The following is a 20,394-nucleotide window of genomic DNA, read 5'->3' as shown; positions in this document are numbered from 1 at the left end:
GCGTCTCGGACACGCCCGTTAGGCCCACGGCCGTCTCGCAGATGTTTGTCGTGCTTGTACTGTCATATGGGCCACGACCCGAGCGGCAGCGAGCGGCAGTCGAGCAAAGTCGGGACAAGTCGGGACGGGGACAGGGATAGGAATGGTGCGAATGCACTGCGAACTACGCAGACACCTGGTGTGAGGCGAGGCGAGGCGAGGCGTGGAAGCCCACATCGCTACCAGTGGCGCCCTCCAGCACGACACTGCCACACCCCGCACAGGCCCTCCGCTGGACACCAGGGACAAGATGCGTCCTCCTCTAGTGTCGAAGGCTGCACGCGCCCAGCGAATGACAGGACGTGCAACGAGCAGCAGTGCGTCTCACACAGGCGGCGGTGCGCCCGCTAATTCGGCCGTCGCTCCGCTGGGACGCCGGGCGCGCCCCCCGCGCCGTCCTCGAGGAGCTGGCTGTTGCGGAAGGAAGTGCTTTCGTCAAATGCGGCGGAAAACTAACATTTTGTGTATTGGGAGAGAAGCCGAACGCGAATTCTGATGTGCTCCTACTTTACATGAGTGCCAACGGCCATGCCATGATGATTGCACCGGTTCTCGTCCGATCACCGAAGTTAAGCATCATTGGGCCCGGTTAGTACTTGGATGGGTGACCGCCTGGGAAACCCGGGTGTTGTTGGCTCCCTTTTTTTTTTGTTATTATGTCGGTACCCCTGGCAGCCCAATAAAAAAAAAAAGGTGCTGTTGGCTCCCTTACATTTTCTCCTTTTTGCATCGCTACCCCTGCCAGCCCTCTTTTCATACTACCTTTCCGTTGTGACAAAGATGCTTCCTTCAGCAATGTAAACGTGCCGAGAAATCCTTGACAATAACGAAACACTACGAATCGACAGATGTGATCTGAAATAAGCCAGGGCCTCCTACTGTTTCGTAGCAGTGCAAAGTTCCAACAAAAAAAAAAAAAATTGAAAATAAACGACTGTAATAAATATAAGATATGATATTAATGGCCTGAGCTCGAAGAAGAATGTGCCAAGGAAGATTTCCAAATAGTCTCTGGAGATACCAAAACAGTACGAACCGACAGATGCGTTCTGAAATACGTCAGGGCTTATTGTTTTGTTGCACTGTACGGCTGCAGATTTGTAAACAAAAATTTCTCTTTCGTCGCTAGAAGAGATGGATGCTTTGGCGACCCTCCTGTGTCCTGCGTCCCTGTTTTCGCACCTTTCCACGGCACGGCGCTGCCCTACCCGCCGCAAACGGCGTCTCGGACACGCCCGTTAGGCCCACGGCCGTCTCGCAGATGTTTGTCGTGCTTGTACTGTCATATGGGCCACGACCCGAGCGGCAGCGAGCGGCAGTCGAGCAAAGTCGGGACAAGTCGGGACGGAAGGGGGGACAGGCGAGAATGCACCGCGCAAATACCAAAACAGTACGAACCGACAGATGCGTTCTGAAATACGTCAGGGCTTATTGTTTTGTTGCATTGTACGGCTGCAGATTTGTAAAGAAAAATTTCTCTTTCGTCGCTGGAAGAGATGGATGCTTTGGCAGCCCTCCTGTGTCCTGCGTCCCTGTTTTCGCACCTTTCCACGGCACGGCGCTGCCCTACCCGCCGCAAACGGCGTCTCGGACACGCCCGTTAGGCCCACGGCGGTCTCGCAGATGTTTGTCGTGCTTGTACTGTCATATGGGCCACGACCCGAGCGCACCTTTCCACGGCACGGCGCTGCCCTACCCGCCGCAAACGGCGTCTCGGACACGCCCGTTAGGCCCACGGCCGTCTCGCAGATGTTTGTCGTGCTTGTACTGTCATATGGGCCACGACCCGAGCGGCAGCGAGCGGCAGTCGAGCAAAGTCGGGACAAGTCGGGACGGGGACAGGGATAGGAATGGTGCGAATGCACTGCGAACTACGCAGACACCTGGTGTGAGGCGAGGCGAGGCGAGGCGAGGAAGCCCACATCGCTACCAGTGGCGCCCTCCAGCACGACACTGCCACACCCCGCACAGGCCCTCCGCTGGACACCAGGGACAAGATGCGTCCTCCTCTAGTGTCGAAGGCTGCACGCGCCCAGCGAATGACAGGACGTGCAACGAGCAGCAGTGCGTCTCACACAGGCGGCGGTGCGCCCGCTAATTCGGCCGTCGCTCCGCTGGGACGCCGGGCGCGCCCCCCGCGCCGTCCTCGAGGAGCTGGCTGTTGCGGAAGGAAGTGCTTTCGTCAAATGCGGCGGAAAACTAACATTTTGTGTATTGGGAGAGAAGCCGAACGCGAATTCTGCCGTGCTCCTACATTACATGAGTGCCAACGGCCATGCCATGATGATTGCACCGGTTCTCGTCCGATCACCGAAGTTAAGCATCATTGGGCCCGGTTAGTACTTGGATGGGTGACCGCCTGGGAAACCCGGGTGTTGTTGGCTCCCTTTTTTTTTTGTTATTATGTCGGTACCCCTGGCAGCCCAATAAAAAAAAAGGTGCTGTTGGCTCCCTTACATTTTCTCCTTTTTGCATCGCTACCCCTGCCAGCCCTCTTTTCATACTACCTTTCCGTTGTGACAAAGATGCTTCCTTCAGCAATGTAAACGTGCCGAGAAATCCTTGACAATAACGAAACACTACGAATCGACAGATGTGATCTGAAATAAGCCAGGGCCTCCTACTGTTTCGTAGCAGTGCAAAGTTCCAACAAAAAAAAAAAAATTGAAAATAAACGACTGTAATAAATATAAGATATGATATTAATGGCCTGAGCTCGAAGAAGAATGTGCCAAGGAAGAATTCCAAATAGTCTCTGGAGATACCAAAACAGTACGAACCGACAGATGCGTTCTGAAATACGTCAGGGCTTATTGTTTTGTTGCACTGTACGGCTGCAGATTTGTAAACAAAAATTTCTCTTTCGTCGCTAGAAGAGATGGATGCTTTGGCGACCCTCCTGTGTCCTGCGTCCCTGTTTTCGCACCTTTCCACGGCACGGCGCTGCCCTACCCGCCGCAAACGGCGTCTCGGACACGCCCGTTAGGCCCACGGCGGTCTCGCAGATGTTTGTCGTGCTTGTACTGTCATATGGGCCACGACCCGAGCGCACCTTTCCACGGCACGGCGCTGCCCTACCCGCCGCAAACGGCGTCTCGGACACGCCCGTTAGGCCCACGGCCGTCTCGCAGATGTTTGTCGTGCTTGTACTGTCATATGGGCCACGACCCGAGCGGCAGCGAGCGGCAGTCGAGCAAAGTCGGGACAAGTCGGGACGGGGACAGGGATAGGAATGGTGCGAATGCACTGCGAACTACGCAGACACCTGGTGTGAGGCGAGGCGAGGCGAGGCGAGGAAGCCCACATCGCTACCAGTGGCGCCCTCCAGCACGACACTGCCACACCCCGCACAGGCCCTCCGCTGGACACCAGGGACAAGATGCGTCCTCCTCTAGTGTCGAAGGCTGCACGCGCCCAGCGAATGACAGGACGTGCAACGAGCAGCAGTGCGTCTCACACAGGCGGCGGTGCGCCCGCTAATTCGGCCGTCGCTCCGCTGGGACGCCGGGCGCGCCCCCCGCGCCGTCCTCGAGGAGCTGGCTGTTGCGGAAGGAAGTGCTTTCGTCAAATGCGGCGGAAAACTAACATTTTGTGTATTGGGAGAGAAGCCGAACGCGAATTCTGCCGTGCTCCTACATTACATGAGTGCCAACGGCCATGCCATGATGATTGCACCGGTTCTCGTCCGATCACCGAAGTTAAGCATCATTGGGCCCGGTTAGTACTTGGATGGGTGACCGCCTGGGAAACCCGGGTGTTGTTGGCTCCCTTTTTTTTTTGTTATTATGTCGGTACCCCTGGCAGCCCAATAAAAAAAAAAAGGTGCTGTTGGCTCCCTTACATTTTCTCCTTTTTGCATCGCTACCCCTGTCAGCCCTCTTTTCATACTACCTTTCCGTTGTGACAAAGATGCTTCCTTCAGCAATGTAAACGTGCCGAGAAATCCTTGACAATAACGAAACACTACGAATCGACAGATGTGATCTGAAATAAGCCAGGGCCTCCTACTGTTTCGTAGCAGTGCAAAGTTCCAACAAAAAAAAAAAATTGAAAATAAACGACTGTAATAAATATAAGATATGATATTAATGGCCTGAGCTCGAAGAAGAATGTGCCAAGGAAGATTTCCAAATAGTCTCTGGAGATACCAAAACAGTACGAACCGACAGATGCGTTCTGAAATACGTCAGGGCTTATTGTTTTGTTGCACTGTACGGCTGCAGATTTGTAAACAAAAATTTCTCTTTCGTCGCTAGAAGAGATGGATGCTTTGGCGACCCTCCTGTGTCCTGCGTCCCTGTTTTCGCACCTTTCCACGGCACGGCGCTGCCCTACCCGCCGCAAACGGCGTCTCGGACACGCCCGTTAGGCCCACGGCCGTCTCGCAGATGTTTGTCGTGCTTGTACTGTCATATGGGCCACGACCCGAGCGGCAGCGAGCGGCAGTCGAGCAAAGTCGGGACAAGTCGGGACGGAAGGGGGGACAGGCGAGAATGCACCGCGCAAATACCAAAACAGTACGAACCGACAGATGCGTTCTGAAATACGTCAGGGCTTATTGTTTTGTTGCATTGTACGGCTGCAGATTTGTAAAGAAAAATTTCTCTTTCGTCGCTGGAAGAGATGGATGCTTTGGCAGCCCTCCTGTGTCCTGCGTCCCTGTTTTCGCACCTTTCCACGGCACGGCGCTGCCCTACCCGCCGCAAACGGCGTCTCGGACACGCCCGTTAGGCCCACGGCGGTCTCGCAGATGTTTGTCGTGCTTGTACTGTCATATGGGCCACGACCCGAGCGCAACTTTCCACGGCACGGCGCTGCCCTACCCGCCGCAAACGGCGTCTCGGACACGCCCGTTAGGCCCACGGCCGTCTCGCAGATGTTTGTCGTGCTTGTACTGTCATATGGGCCACGACCCGAGCGGCAGCGAGCGGCAGTCGAGCAAAGTCGGGACAAGTCGGGACGGGGACAGGGATAGGAATGGTGCGAATGCACTGCGAACTACGCAGACACCTGGTGTGAGGCGAGGCGAGGCGAGGCGTGGAAGCCCACATCGCTACCAGTGGCGCCCTCCAGCACGACACTGCCACACCCCGCACAGGCCCTCCGCTGGACACCAGGGACAAGATGCGTCCTCCTCTAGTGTCGAAGGCTGCACGCGCCCAGCGAATGACAGGACGTGCAACGAGCAGCAGTGCGTCTCACACAGGCGGCGGTGCGCCCGCTAATTCGGCCGTCGCTCCGCTGGGACGCCGGGCGCGCCCCCCGCGCCGTCCTCGAGGAGCTGGCTGTTGCGGAAGGAAGTGCTTTCGTCAAATGCGGCGGAAAACTAACATTTTGTGTATTGGGAGAGAAGCCGAACGCGAATTCTGATGTGCTCCTACTTTACATGAGTGCCAACGGCCATGCCATGATGATTGCACCGGTTCTCGTCCGATCACCGAAGTTAAGCATCATTGGGCCCGGTTAGTACTTGGATGGGTGACCGCCTGGGAAACCCGGGTGTTGTTGGCTCCCTTTTTTTTTTGTTATTATGTCGGTACCCCTGGCAGCCCAATAAAAAAAAAAAGGTGCTGTTGGCTCCCTTACATTTTCTCCTTTTTGCATCGCTACCCCTGCCAGCCCTCTTTTCATACTACCTTTCCGTTGTGACAAAGATGCTTCCTTCAGCAATGTAAACGTGCCGAGAAATCCTTGACAATAACGAAACACTACGAATCGACAGATGTGATCTGAAATAAGCCAGGGCCTCCTACTGTTTCGTAGCAGTGCAAAGTTCCAACAAAAAAAAAAAAAATTGAAAATAAACGACTGTAATAAATATAAGATATGATATTAATGGCCTGAGCTCGAAGAAGAATGTGCCAAGGAAGATTTCCAAATAGTCTCTGGAGATACCAAAACAGTACGAACCGACAGATGCGTTCTGAAATACGTCAGGGCTTATTGTTTTGTTGCACTGTACGGCTGCAGATTTGTAAACAAAAATTTCTCTTTCGTCGCTAGAAGAGATGGATGCTTTGGCGACCCTCCTGTGTCCTGCGTCCCTGTTTTCGCACCTTTCCACGGCACGGCGCTGCCCTACCCGCCGCAAACGGCGTCTCGGACACGCCCGTTAGGCCCACGGCCGTCTCGCAGATGTTTGTCGTGCTTGTACTGTCATATGGGCCACGACCCGAGCGGCAGCGAGCGGCAGTCGAGCAAAGTCGGGACAAGTCGGGACGGAAGGGGGGACAGGCGAGAATGCACCGCGCAAATACCAAAACAGTACGAACCGACAGATGCGTTCTGAAATACGTCAGGGCTTATTGTTTTGTTGCATTGTACGGCTGCAGATTTGTAAAGAAAAATTTCTCTTTCGTCGCTGGAAGAGATGGATGCTTTGGCAGCCCTCCTGTGTCCTGCGTCCCTGTTTTCGCACCTTTCCACGGCACGGCGCTGCCCTACCCGCCGCAAACGGCGTCTCGGACACGCCCGTTAGGCCCACGGCGGTCTCGCAGATGTTTGTCGTGCTTGTACTGTCATATGGGCCACGACCCGAGCGCACCTTTCCACGGCACGGCGCTGCCCTACCCGCCGCAAACGGCGTCTCGGACACGCCCGTTAGGCCCACGGCCGTCTCGCAGATGTTTGTCGTGCTTGTACTGTCATATGGGCCACGACCCGAGCGGCAGCGAGCGGCAGTCGAGCAAAGTCGGGACAAGTCGGGACGGGGACAGGGATAGGAATGGTGCGAATGCACTGCGAACTACGCAGACACCTGGTGTGAGGCGAGGCGAGGCGAGGCGAGGAAGCCCACATCGCTACCAGTGGCGCCCTCCAGCACGACACTGCCACACCCCGCACAGGCCCTCCGCTGGACACCAGGGACAAGATGCGTCCTCCTCTAGTGTCGAAGGCTGCACGCGCCCAGCGAATGACAGGACGTGCAACGAGCAGCAGTGCGTCTCACACAGGCGGCGGTGCGCCCGCTAATTCGGCCGTCGCTCCGCTGGGACGCCGGGCGCGCCCCCCGCGCCGTCCTCGAGGAGCTGGCTGTTGCGGAAGGAAGTGCTTTCGTCAAATGCGGCGGAAAACTAACATTTTGTGTATTGGGAGAGAAGCCGAACGCGAATTCTGATGTGCTCCTACTTTACATGAGTGCCAACGGCCATGCCATGATGATTGCACCGGTTCTCGTCCGATCACCGAAGTTAAGCATCATTGGGCCCGGTTAGTACTTGGATGGGTGACCGCCTGGGAAACCCGGGTGTTGTTGGCTCCCTTTTTTTTTTGTTATTATGTCGGTACCCCTGGCAGCCCAATAAAAAAAAAAAGGTGCTGTTGGCTCCCTTACATTTTCTCCTTTTTGCATCGCTACCCCTGCCAGCCCTCTTTTCATACTACCTTTCCGTTGTGACAAAGATGCTTCCTTCAGCAATGTAAACGTGCCGAGAAATCCTTGACAATAACGAAACACTACGAATCGACAGATGTGATCTGAAATAAGCCAGGGCCTCCTACTGTTTCGTAGCAGTGCAAAGTTCCAACAAAAAAAAAAAAAATTGAAAATAAACGACTGTAATAAATATAAGATATGATATTAATGGCCTGAGCTCGAAGAAGAATGTGCCAAGGAAGATTTCCAAATAGTCTCTGGAGATACCAAAACAGTACGAACCGACAGATGCGTTCTGAAATACGTCAGGGCTTATTGTTTTGTTGCACTGTACGGCTGCAGATTTGTAAACAAAAATTTCTCTTTCGTCGCTAGAAGAGATGGATGCTTTGGCGACCCTCCTGTGTCCTGCGTCCCTGTTTTCGCACCTTTCCACGGCACGGCGCTGCCCTACCCGCCGCAAACGGCGTCTCGGACACGCCCGTTAGGCCCACGGCCGTCTCGCAGATGTTTGTCGTGCTTGTACTGTCATATGGGCCACGACCCGAGCGGCAGCGAGCGGCAGTCGAGCAAAGTCGGGACAAGTCGGGACGGAAGGGGGGACAGGCGAGAATGCACCGCGCAAATACCAAAACAGTACGAACCGACAGATGCGTTCTGAAATACGTCAGGGCTTATTGTTTTGTTGCATTGTACGGCTGCAGATTTGTAAAGAAAAATTTCTCTTTCGTCGCTGGAAGAGATGGATGCTTTGGCAGCCCTCCTGTGTCCTGCGTCCCTGTTTTCGCACCTTTCCACGGCACGGCGCTGCCCTACCCGCCGCAAACGGCGTCTCGGACACGCCCGTTAGGCCCACGGCGGTCTCGCAGATGTTTGTCGTGCTTGTACTGTCATATGGGCCACGACCCGAGCGCACCTTTCCACGGCACGGCGCTGCCCTACCCGCCGCAAACGGCGTCTCGGACACGCCCGTTAGGCCCACGGCCGTCTCGCAGATGTTTGTCGTGCTTGTACTGTCATATGGGCCACGACCCGAGCGGCAGCGAGCGGCAGTCGAGCAAAGTCGGGACAAGTCGGGACGGGGACAGGGATAGGAATGGTGCGAATGCACTGCGAACTACGCAGACACCTGGTGTGAGGCGAGGCGAGGCGAGGCGAGGAAGCCCACATCGCTACCAGTGGCGCCCTCCAGCACGACACTGCCACACCCCGCACAGGCCCTCCGCTGGACACCAGGGACAAGATGCGTCCTCCTCTAGTGTCGAAGGCTGCACGCGCCCAGCGAATGACAGGACGTGCAACGAGCAGCAGTGCGTCTCACACAGGCGGCGGTGCGCCCGCTAATTCGGCCGTCGCTCCGCTGGGACGCCGGGCGCGCCCCCCGCGCCGTCCTCGAGGAGCTGGCTGTTGCGGAAGGAAGTGCTTTCGTCAAATGCGGCGGAAAACTAACATTTTGTGTATTGGGAGAGAAGCCGAACGCGAATTCTGCCGTGCTCCTACATTACATGAGTGCCAACGGCCATGCCATGATGATTGCACCGGTTCTCGTCCGATCACCGAAGTTAAGCATCATTGGGCCCGGTTAGTACTTGGATGGGTGACCGCCTGGGAAACCCGGGTGTTGTTGGCTCCCTTTTTTTTTTGTTATTATGTCGGTACCCCTGGCAGCCCAATAAAAAAAAAAAGGTGCTGTTGGCTCCCTTACATTTTCTCCTTTTTGCATCGCTACCCCTGCCAGCCCTCTTTTCATACTACCTTTCCGTTGTGACAAAGATGCTTCCTTCAGCAATGTAAACGTGCCGAGAAATCCTTGACAATAACGAAACACTACGAATCGACAGATGTGATCTGAAATAAGCCAGGGCCTCCTACTGTTTCGTAGCAGTGCAAAGTTCCAACAAAAAAAAAAAAAATTGAAAATAAACGACTGTAATAAATATAAGATATGATATTAATGGCCTGAGCTCGAAGAAGAATGTGCCAAGGAAGATTTCCAAATAGTCTCTGGAGATACCAAAACAGTACGAACCGACAGATGCGTTCTGAAATACGTCAGGGCTTATTGTTTTGTTGCACTGTACGGCTGCAGATTTGTAAACAAAAATTTCTCTTTCGTCGCTAGAAGAGATGGATGCTTTGGCGACCCTCCTGTGTCCTGCGTCCCTGTTTTCGCACCTTTCCACGGCACGGCGCTGCCCTACCCGCCGCAAACGGCGTCTCGGACACGCCCGTTAGGCCCACGGCCGTCTCGCAGATGTTTGTCGTGCTTGTACTGTCATATGGGCCACGACCCGAGCGGCAGCGAGCGGCAGTCGAGCAAAGTCGGGACAAGTCGGGACGGAAGGGGGGACAGGCGAGAATGCACCGCGCAAATACCAAAACAGTACGAACCGACAGATGCGTTCTGAAATACGTCAGGGCTTATTGTTTTGTTGCATTGTACGGCTGCAGATTTGTAAAGAAAAATTTCTCTTTCGTCGCTGGAAGAGATGGATGCTTTGGCAGCCCTCCTGTGTCCTGCGTCCCTGTTTTCGCACCTTTCCACGGCACGGCGCTGCCCTACCCGCCGCAAACGGCGTCTCGGACACGCCCGTTAGGCCCACGGCGGTCTCGCAGATGTTTGTCGTGCTTGTACTGTCATATGGGCCACGACCCGAGCGCACCTTTCCACGGCACGGCGCTGCCCTACCCGCCGCAAACGGCGTCTCGGACACGCCCGTTAGGCCCACGGCCGTCTCGCAGATGTTTGTCGTGCTTGTACTGTCATATGGGCCACGACCCGAGCGGCAGCGAGCGGCAGTCGAGCAAAGTCGGGACAAGTCGGGACGGGGACAGGGATAGGAATGGTGCGAATGCACTGCGAACTACGCAGACACCTGGTGTGAGGCGAGGCGAGGCGAGGCGAGGAAGCCCACATCGCTACCAGTGGCGCCCTCCAGCACGACACTGCCACACCCCGCACAGGCCCTCCGCTGGACACCAGGGACAAGATGCGTCCTCCTCTAGTGTCGAAGGCTGCACGCGCCCAGCGAATGACAGGACGTGCAACGAGCAGCAGTGCGTCTCACACAGGCGGCGGTGCGCCCGCTAATTCGGCCGTCGCTCCGCTGGGACGCCGGGCGCGCCCCCCGCGCCGTCCTCGAGGAGCTGGCTGTTGCGGAAGGAAGTGCTTTCGTCAAATGCGGCGGAAAACTAACATTTTGTGTATTGGGAGAGAAGCCGAACGCGAATTCTGCCGTGCTCCTACATTACATGAGTGCCAACGGCCATGCCATGATGATTGCACCGGTTCTCGTCCGATCACCGAAGTTAAGCATCATTGGGCCCGGTTAGTACTTGGATGGGTGACCGCCTGGGAAACCCGGGTGTTGTTGGCTCCCTTTTTTTTTTGTTATTATGTCGGTACCCCTGGCAGCCCAATAAAAAAAAAAAGGTGCTGTTGGCTCCCTTACATTTTCTCCTTTTTGCATCGCTACCCCTGCCAGCCCTCTTTTCATACTACCTTTCCGTTGTGACAAAGATGCTTCCTTCAGCAATGTAAACGTGCCGAGAAATCCTTGACAATAACGAAACACTACGAATCGACAGATGTGATCTGAAATAAGCCAGGGCCTCCTACTGTTTCGTAGCAGTGCAAAGTTCCAACAAAAAAAAAAAAAATTGAAAATAAACGACTGTAATAAATATAAGATATGATATTAATGGCCTGAGCTCGAAGAAGAATGTGCCAAGGAAGATTTCCAAATAGTCTCTGGAGATACCAAAACAGTACGAACCGACAGATGCGTTCTGAAATACGTCAGGGCTTATTGTTTTGTTGCACTGTACGGCTGCAGATTTGTAAACAAAAATTTCTCTTTCGTCGCTAGAAGAGATGGATGCTTTGGCGACCCTCCTGTGTCCTGCGTCCCTGTTTTCGCACCTTTCCACGGCACGGCGCTGCCCTACCCGCCGCAAACGGCGTCTCGGACACGCCCGTTAGGCCCACGGCCGTCTCGCAGATGTTTGTCGTGCTTGTACTGTCATATGGGCCACGACCCGAGCGGCAGCGAGCGGCAGTCGAGCAAAGTCGGGACAAGTCGGGACGGAAGGGGGGACAGGCGAGAATGCACCGCGCAAATACCAAAACAGTACGAACCGACAGATGCGTTCTGAAATACGTCAGGGCTTATTGTTTTGTTGCATTGTACGGCTGCAGATTTGTAAAGAAAAATTTCTCTTTCGTCGCTGGAAGAGATGGATGCTTTGGCAGCCCTCCTGTGTCCTGCGTCCCTGTTTTCGCACCTTTCCACGGCACGGCGCTGCCCTACCCGCCGCAAACGGCGTCTCGGACACGCCCGTTAGGCCCACGGCGGTCTCGCAGATGTTTGTCGTGCTTGTACTGTCATATGGGCCACGACCCGAGCGCACCTTTCCACGGCACGGCGCTGCCCTACCCGCCGCAAACGGCGTCTCGGACACGCCCGTTAGGCCCACGGCCGTCTCGCAGATGTTTGTCGTGCTTGTACTGTCATATGGGCCACGACCCGAGCGGCAGCGAGCGGCAGTCGAGCAAAGTCGGGACAAGTCGGGACGGAAGGGGGGACAGGCGAGAATGCACCGCGCAAATACCAAAACAGTACGAACCGACAGATGCGTTCTGAAATACGTCAGGGCTTATTGTTTTGTTGCATTGTACGGCTGCAGATTTGTAAAGAAAAATTTCTCTTTCGTCGCTGGAAGAGATGGATGCTTTGGCAGCCCTCCTGTGTCCTGCGTCCCTGTTTTCGCACCTTTCCACGGCACGGCGCTGCCCTACCCGCCGCAAACGGCGTCTCGGACACGCCCGTTAGGCCCACGGCGGTCTCGCAGATGTTTGTCGTGCTTGTACTGTCATATGGGCCACGACCCGAGCGCACCTTTCCACGGCACGGCGCTGCCCTACCCGCCGCAAACGGCGTCTCGGACACGCCCGTTAGGCCCACGGCCGTCTCGCAGATGTTTGTCGTGCTTGTACTGTCATATGGGCCACGACCCGAGCGGCAGCGAGCGGCAGTCGAGCAAAGTCGGGACAAGTCGGGACGGGGACAGGGATAGGAATGGTGCGAATGCACTGCGAACTACGCAGACACCTGGTGTGAGGCGAGGCGAGGCGAGGCGAGGAAGCCCACATCGCTACCAGTGGCGCCCTCCAGCACGACACTGCCACACCCCGCACAGGCCCTCCGCTGGACACCAGGGACAAGATGCGTCCTCCTCTAGTGTCGAAGGCTGCACGCGCCCAGCGAATGACAGGACGTGCAACGAGCAGCAGTGCGTCTCACACAGGCGGCGGTGCGCCCGCTAATTCGGCCGTCGCTCCGCTGGGACGCCGGGCGCGCCCCCCGCGCCGTCCTCGAGGAGCTGGCTGTTGCGGAAGGAAGTGCTTTCGTCAAATGCGGCGGAAAACTAACATTTTGTGTATTGGGAGAGAAGCCGAACGCGAATTCTGCCGTGCTCCTACATTACATGAGTGCCAACGGCCATGCCATGATGATTGCACCGGTTCTCGTCCGATCACCGAAGTTAAGCATCATTGGGCCCGGTTAGTACTTGGATGGGTGACCGCCTGGGAAACCCGGGTGTTGTTGGCTCCCTTTTTTTTTTGTTATTATGTCGGTACCCCTGGCAGCCCAATAAAAAAAAAAAGGTGCTGTTGGCTCCCTTACATTTTCTCCTTTTTGCATCGCTACCCCTGCCAGCCCTCTTTTCATACTACCTTTCCGTTGTGACAAAGATGCTTCCTTCAGCAATGTAAACGTGCCGAGAAATCCTTGACAATAACGAAACACTACGAATCGACAGATGTGATCTGAAATAAGCCAGGGCCTCCTACTGTTTCGTAGCAGTGCAAAGTTCCAACAAAAAAAAAAAAATTGAAAATAAACGACTGTAATAAATATAAGATATGATATTAATGGCCTGAGCTCGAAGAAGAATGTGCCAAGGAAGAATTCCAAATAGTCTCTGGAGATACCAAAACAGTACGAACCGACAGATGCGTTCTGAAATACGTCAGGGCTTATTGTTTTGTTGCACTGTACGGCTGCAGATTTGTAAACAAAAATTTCTCTTTCGTCGCTAGAAGAGATGGATGCTTTGGCGACCCTCCTGTGTCCTGCGTCCCTGTTTTCGCACCTTTCCACGGCACGGCGCTGCCCTACCCGCCGCAAACGGCGTCTCGGACACGCCCGTTAGGCCCACGGCGGTCTCGCAGATGTTTGTCGTGCTTGTACTGTCATATGGGCCACGACCCGAGCGCACCTTTCCACGGCACGGCGCTGCCCTACCCGCCGCAAACGGCGTCTCGGACACGCCCGTTAGGCCCACGGCCGTCTCGCAGATGTTTGTCGTGCTTGTACTGTCATATGGGCCACGACCCGAGCGGCAGCGAGCGGCAGTCGAGCAAAGTCGGGACAAGTCGGGACGGAAGGGGGGACAGGCGAGAATGCACCGCGCAAATACCAAAACAGTACGAACCGACAGATGCGTTCTGAAATACGTCAGGGCTTATTGTTTTGTTGCATTGTACGGCTGCAGATTTGTAAAGAAAAATTTCTCTTTCGTCGCTGGAAGAGATGGATGCTTTGGCAGCCCTCCTGTGTCCTGCGTCCCTGTTTTCGCACCTTTCCACGGCACGGCGCTGCCCTACCCGCCGCAAACGGCGTCTCGGACACGCCCGTTAGGCCCACGGCGGTCTCGCAGATGTTTGTCGTGCTTGTACTGTCATATGGGCCACGACCCGAGCGCACCTTTCCACGGCACGGCGCTGCCCTACCCGCCGCAAACGGCGTCTCGGACACGCCCGTTAGGCCCACGGCCGTCTCGCAGATGTTTGTCGTGCTTGTACTGTCATATGGGCCACGACCCGAGCGGCAGCGAGCGGCAGTCGAGCAAAGTCGGGACAAGTCGGGACGGGGACAGGGATAGGAATGGTGCGAATGCACTGCGAACTACGCAGACACCTGGTGTGAGGCGAGGCGAGGCGAGGCGAGGAAGCCCACATCGCTACCAGTGGCGCCCTCCAGCACGACACTGCCACACCCCGCACAGGCCCTCCGCTGGACACCAGGGACAAGATGCGTCCTCCTCTAGTGTCGAAGGCTGCACGCGCCCAGCGAATGACAGGACGTGCAACGAGCAGCAGTGCGTCTCACACAGGCGGCGGTGCGCCCGCTAATTCGGCCGTCGCTCCGCTGGGACGCCGGGCGCGCCCCCCGCGCCGTCCTCGAGGAGCTGGCTGTTGCGGAAGGAAGTGCTTTCGTCAAATGCGGCGGAAAACTAACATTTTGTGTATTGGGAGAGAAGCCGAACGCGAATTCTGCCGTGCTCCTACATTACATGAGTGCCAACGGCCATGCCATGATGATTGCACCGGTTCTCGTCCGATCACCGAAGTTAAGCATCATTGGGCCCGGTTAGTACTTGGATGGGTGACCGCCTGGGAAACCCGGGTGTTGTTGGCTCCCTTTTTTTTTTGTTATTATGTCGGTACCCCTGGCAGCCCAATAAAAAAAAAAAGGTGCTGTTGGCTCCCTTACATTTTCTCCTTTTTGCATCGCTACCCCTGCCAGCCCTCTTTTCATACTACCTTTCCGTTGTGACAAAGATGCTTCCTTCAGCAATGTAAACGTGCCGAGAAATCCTTGACAATAACGAAACACTACGAATCGACAGATGTGATCTGAAATAAGCCAGGGCCTCCTACTGTTTCGTAGCAGTGCAAAGTTCCAACAAAAAAAAAAAAATTGAAAATAAACGACTGTAATAAATATAAGATATGATATTAATGGCCTGAGCTCGAAGAAGAATGTGCCAAGGAAGAATTCCAAATAGTCTCTGGAGATACCAAAACAGTACGAACCGACAGATGCGTTCTGAAATACGTCAGGGCTTATTGTTTTGTTGCACTGTACGGCTGCAGATTTGTAAACAAAAATTTCTCTTTCGTCGCTAGAAGAGATGGATGCTTTGGCGACCCTCCTGTGTCCTGCGTCCCTGTTTTCGCACCTTTCCACGGCACGGCGCTGCCCTACCCGCCGCAAACGGCGTCTCGGACACGCCCGTTAGGCCCACGGCGGTCTCGCAGATGTTTGTCGTGCTTGTACTGTCATATGGGCCACGACCCGAGCGCACCTTTCCACGGCACGGCGCTGCCCTACCCGCCGCAAACGGCGTCTCGGACACGCCCGTTAGGCCCACGGCCGTCTCGCAGATGTTTGTCGTGCTTGTACTGTCATATGGGCCACGACCCGAGCGGCAGCGAGCGGCAGTCGAGCAAAGTCGGGACAAGTCGGGACGGAAGGGGGGACAGGCGAGAATGCACCGCGCAAATACCAAAACAGTACGAACCGACAGATGCGTTCTGAAATACGTCAGGGCTTATTGTTTTGTTGCATTGTACGGCTGCAGATTTGTAAAGAAAAATTTCTCTTTCGTCGCTGGAAGAGATGGATGCTTTGGCAGCCCTCCTGTGTCCTGCGTCCCTGTTTTCGCACCTTTCCACGGCACGGCGCTGCCCTACCCGCCGCAAACGGCGTCTCGGACACGCCCGTTAGGCCCACGGCGGTCTCGCAGATGTTTGTCGTGCTTGTACTGTCATATGGGCCACGACCCGAGCGCACCTTTCCACGGCACGGCGCTGCCCTACCCGCCGCAAACGGCGTCTCGGACACGCCCGTTAGGCCCACGGCCGTCTCGCAGATGTTTGTCGTGCTTGTACTGTCATATGGGCCACGACCCGAGCGGCAGCGAGCGGCAGTCGAGCAAAGTCGGGACAAGTCGGGACGGGGACAGGGATAGGAATGGTGCGAATGCACTGCGAACTACGCAGACACCTGGTGTGAGGCGAGGCGAGGCGAGGCGAGGAAGCCCACATCGCTACCAGTGGCGCCCTCCAGCACGACACTGCCACACCCCGCACAGGCCCTCCGCTGGACACCAGGGACAAGATGCGTCCTCCTCTAGTGTCGAAGGCTGCACGCGCCCAGCGAATGACAGGACGTGCAACGAGCAGCAGTGCGTCTCACACAGGCGGCGGTGCGCCCGCTAATTCGGCCGTCGCTCCGCTGGGACGCCGGGCGCGCCCCCCGCGCCGTCCTCGAGGAGCTGGCTGTTGCGGAAGGAAGTGCTTTCGTCAAATGCGGCGGAAAACTAACATTTTGTGTATTGGGAGAGAAGCCGAACGCGAATTCTGCCGTGCTCCTACATTACATGAGTGCCAACGGCCATGCCATGATGATTGCACCGGTTCTCGTCCGATCACCGAAGTTAAGCATCATTGGGCCCGGTTAGTACTTGGATGGGTGACCGCCTGGGAAACCCGGGTGTTGTTGGCTCCCTTTTTTTTTTGTTATTATGTCGGTACCCCTGGCAGCCCAATAAAAAAAAAAGGTGCTGTTGGCTCCCTTACATTTTCTCCTTTTTGCATCGCTACCCCTGCCAGCCCTCTTTTCATACTACCTTTCCGTTGTGACAAAGATGCTTCCTTCAGCAATGTAAACGTGCCGAGAAATCCTTGACAATAACGAAACACTACGAATCGACAGATGTGATCTGAAATAAGCCAGGGCCTCCTACTGTTTCGTAGCAGTGCAAAGTTCCAACAAAAAAAAAAAAATTGAAAATAAACGACTGTAATAAATATAAGATATGATATTAATGGCCTGAGCTCGAAGAAGAATGTGCCAAGGAAGAATTCCAAATAGTCTCTGGAGATACCAAAACAGTACGAACCGACAGATGCGTTCTGAAATACGTCAGGGCTTATTGTTTTGTTGCACTGTACGGCTGCAGATTTGTAAACAAAAATTTCTCTTTCGTCGCTAGAAGAGATGGATGCTTTGGCGACCCTCCTGTGTCCTGCGTCCCTGTTTTCGCACCTTTCCACGGCACGGCGCTGCCCTACCCGCCGCAAACGGCGTCTCGGACACGCCCGTTAGGCCCACGGCGGTCTCGCAGATGTTTGTCGTGCTTGTACTGTCATATGGGCCACGACCCGAGCGCACCTTTCCACGGCACGGCGCTGCCCTACCCGCCGCAAACGGCGTCTCGGACACGCCCGTTAGGCCCACGGCCGTCTCGCAGATGTTTGTCGTGCTTGTACTGTCATATGGGCCACGACCCGAGCGGCAGCGAGCGGCAGTCGAGCAAAGTCGGGACAAGTCGGGACGGAAGGGGGGACAGGCGAGAATGCACCGCGCAAATACCAAAACAGTACGAACCGACAGATGCGTTCTGAAATACGTCAGGGCTTATTGTTTTGTTGCATTGTACGGCTGCAGATTTGTAAAGAAAAATTTCTCTTTCGTCGCTGGAAGAGATGGATGCTTTGGCAGCCCTCCTGTGTCCTGCGTCCCTGTTTTCGCACCTTTCCACGGCACGGCGCTGCCCTACCCGCCGCAAACGGCGTCTCGGACACGCCCGTTAGGCCCACGGCGGTCTCGCAGATGTTTGTCGTGCTTGTACTGTCATATGGGCCACGACCCGAGCGCACCTTTCCACGGCACGGCGCTGCCCTACCCGCCGCAAACGGCGTCTCGGACACGCCCGTTAGGCCCACGGCCGTCTCGCAGATGTTTGTCGTGCTTGTACTGTCATATGGGCCACGACCCGAGCGGCAGCGAGCGGCAGTCGAGCAAAGTCGGGACAAGTCGGGACGGGGACAGGGATAGGAATGGTGCGAATGCACTGCGAACTACGCAGACACCTGGTGTGAGGCGAGGCGAGGCGAGGCGAGGAAGCCCACATCGCTACCAGTGGCGCCCTCCAGCACGACACTGCCACACCCCGCACAGGCCCTCCGCTGGACACCAGGGACAAGATGCGTCCTCCTCTAGTGTCGAAGGCTGCACGCGCCCAGCGAATGACAGGACGTGCAACGAGCAGCAGTGCGTCTCACACAGGCGGCGGTGCGCCCGCTAATTCGGCCGTCGCTCCGCTGGGACGCCGGGCGCGCCCCCCGCGCCGTCCTCGAGGAGCTGGCTGTTGCGGAAGGAAGTGCTTTCGTCAAATGCGGCGGAAAACTAACATTTTGTGTATTGGGAGAGAAGCCGAACGCGAATTCTGCCGTGCTCCTACATTACATGAGTGCCAACGGCCATGCCATGATGATTGCACCGGTTCTCGTCCGATCACCGAAGTTAAGCATCATTGGGCCCGGTTAGTACTTGGATGGGTGACCGCCTGGGAAACCCGGGTGTTGTTGGCTCCCCTTTTTTTTTTGTTATTATGTCGGTACCCCTGGCAGCCCAATAAAAAAAAAAGGTGCTGTTGGCTCCCTTACATTTCTCCTTTTTGCATCGCTACCCCTGCCAGCCCTCTTTTCATACTACCTTTCCGTTGTGACAAAGATGCTTCCTTCAGCAATGTAAACGTGCCGAGAAATCCTTGACAATAACGAAACACTACGAATCGACAGATGTGATCTGAAATAAGCCAGGGCCTCCTACTGTTTCGTAGCAGTGCAAAGTTCCAACAAAAAAAAAAAAATTGAAAATAAACGACTGTAATAAATATAAGATATGATATTAATGGCCTGAGCTCGAAGAAGAATGTGCCAAGGAAGAATTCCAAATAGTCTCTGGAGATACCAAAACAGTACGAACCGACAGATGCGTTCTGAAATACGTCAGGGCTTATTGTTTTGTTGCACTGTACGGCTGCAGATTTGTAAACAAAAATTTCTCTTTCGTCGCTAGAAGAGATGGATGCTTTGGCGACCCTCCTGTGTCCTGCGTCCCTGTTTTCGCACCTTTCCACGGCACGGCGCTGCCCTACCCGCCGCAAACGGCGTCTCGGACACGCCCGTTAGGCCCACGGCGGTCTCGCAGATGTTTGTCGTGCTTGTACTGTCATATGGGCCACGACCCGAGCGCACCTTTCCACGGCACGGCGCTGCCCTACCCGCCGCAAACGGCGTCTCGGACACGCCCGTTAGGCCCACGGCCGTCTCGCAGATGTTTGTCGTGCTTGTACTGTCATATGGGCCACGACCCGAGCGGCAGCGAGCGGCAGTCGAGCAAAGTCGGGACAAGTCGGGACGGAAGGGGGGACAGGCGAGAATGCACCGCGCAAATACCAAAACAGTACGAACCGACAGATGCGTTCTGAAATACGTCAGGGCTTATTGTTTTGTTGCATTGTACGGCTGCAGATTTGTAAAGAAAAATTTCTCTTTCGTCGCTGGAAGAGATGGATGCTTTGGCAGCCCTCCTGTGTCCTGCGTCCCTGTTTTCGCACCTTTCCACGGCACGGCGCTGCCCTACCCGCCGCAAACGGCGTCTCGGACACGCCCGTTAGGCCCACGGCGGTCTCGCAGATGTTTGTCGTGCTTGTACTGTCATATGGGCCACGACCCGAGCGCACCTTTCCACGGCACGGCGCTGCCCTACCCGCCGCAAACGGCGTCTCGGACACGCCCGTTAGGCCCACGGCCGTCTCGCAGATGTTTGTCGTGCTTGTACTGTCATATGGGCCACGACCCGAGCGGCAGCGAGCGGCAGTCGAGCAAAGTCGGGACAAGTCGGGACGGGGACAGGGATAGGAATGGTGCGAATGCACTGCGAACTACGCAGACACCTGGTGTGAGGCGAGGCGAGGCGAGGCGAGGAAGCCCACATCGCTACCAGTGGCGCCCTCCAGCACGACACTGCCACACCCCGCACAGGCCCTCCGCTGGACACCAGGGACAAGATGCGTCCTCCTCTAGTGTCGAAGGCTGCACGCGCCCAGCGAATGACAGGACGTGCAACGAGCAGCAGTGCGTCTCACACAGGCGGCGGTGCGCCCGCTAATTCGGCCGTCGCTCCGCTGGGACGCCGGGCGCGCCCCCCGCGCCGTCCTCGAGGAGCTGGCTGTTGCGGAAGGAAGTGCTTTCGTCAAATGCGGCGGAAAACTAACATTTTGTGTATTGGGAGAGAAGCCGAACGCGAATTCTGCCGTGCTCCTACATTACATGAGTG

The 20,394-nt window shown here is 55.7% G+C and overlaps 11 non-coding genes across 11 annotated transcripts; all 11 read left to right on the top strand.

Annotated features, from left to right (window-relative positions):
* Positions 1-557: 557 nt before the first annotated feature.
* Positions 558-676, top strand: LOC124586047. The gene has a single exon (XR_006974977.1). It is a non-coding gene; the product is annotated as a 5S ribosomal RNA (ribosomal RNA).
* A 1,628-nt stretch (positions 677-2,304) lies between these two features.
* LOC124586046 lies at positions 2,305-2,423 on the top strand. Its single transcript, XR_006974976.1, has one exon. It is a non-coding gene; the product is annotated as a 5S ribosomal RNA (ribosomal RNA).
* Positions 2,424-3,686: 1,263 nt separating this feature from the next.
* On the top strand, positions 3,687-3,805 carry LOC124586045. The gene has a single exon (XR_006974975.1). It is a non-coding gene; the product is annotated as a 5S ribosomal RNA (ribosomal RNA).
* Positions 3,806-5,431: 1,626 nt separating this feature from the next.
* LOC124586044 lies at positions 5,432-5,550 on the top strand. Its single transcript, XR_006974974.1, has one exon. It is a non-coding gene; the product is annotated as a 5S ribosomal RNA (ribosomal RNA).
* A 1,628-nt stretch (positions 5,551-7,178) lies between these two features.
* On the top strand, positions 7,179-7,297 carry LOC124586043. The gene has a single exon (XR_006974973.1). It is a non-coding gene; the product is annotated as a 5S ribosomal RNA (ribosomal RNA).
* A 1,628-nt stretch (positions 7,298-8,925) lies between these two features.
* LOC124586040 lies at positions 8,926-9,044 on the top strand. Its single transcript, XR_006974972.1, has one exon. It is a non-coding gene; the product is annotated as a 5S ribosomal RNA (ribosomal RNA).
* A 1,628-nt stretch (positions 9,045-10,672) lies between these two features.
* On the top strand, positions 10,673-10,791 carry LOC124586089. The gene has a single exon (XR_006975015.1). It is a non-coding gene; the product is annotated as a 5S ribosomal RNA (ribosomal RNA).
* Positions 10,792-12,907: 2,116 nt separating this feature from the next.
* Positions 12,908-13,026, top strand: LOC124586077. Its single transcript, XR_006975004.1, has one exon. It is a non-coding gene; the product is annotated as a 5S ribosomal RNA (ribosomal RNA).
* A 1,753-nt stretch (positions 13,027-14,779) lies between these two features.
* Positions 14,780-14,898, top strand: LOC124586065. The gene has a single exon (XR_006974993.1). It is a non-coding gene; the product is annotated as a 5S ribosomal RNA (ribosomal RNA).
* A 1,753-nt stretch (positions 14,899-16,651) lies between these two features.
* On the top strand, positions 16,652-16,770 carry LOC124586053. Its single transcript, XR_006974982.1, has one exon. It is a non-coding gene; the product is annotated as a 5S ribosomal RNA (ribosomal RNA).
* A 1,752-nt stretch (positions 16,771-18,522) lies between these two features.
* On the top strand, positions 18,523-18,641 carry LOC124586033. Its single transcript, XR_006974968.1, has one exon. It is a non-coding gene; the product is annotated as a 5S ribosomal RNA (ribosomal RNA).
* The last annotated feature ends 1,753 nt before the right edge of the window (positions 18,642-20,394 follow it).

Source organism: Schistocerca americana, unplaced genomic scaffold, assembly GCF_021461395.2.
Source record: "Schistocerca americana isolate TAMUIC-IGC-003095 unplaced genomic scaffold, iqSchAmer2.1 HiC_scaffold_525, whole genome shotgun sequence".
Classification (NCBI taxonomy): Eukaryota; Metazoa; Arthropoda; class Insecta; order Orthoptera; family Acrididae; genus Schistocerca; species Schistocerca americana.
The sequence above is the reverse complement of the archived record's forward strand: the minus strand, read 5'-3'. Positions and strand labels throughout refer to the sequence as shown.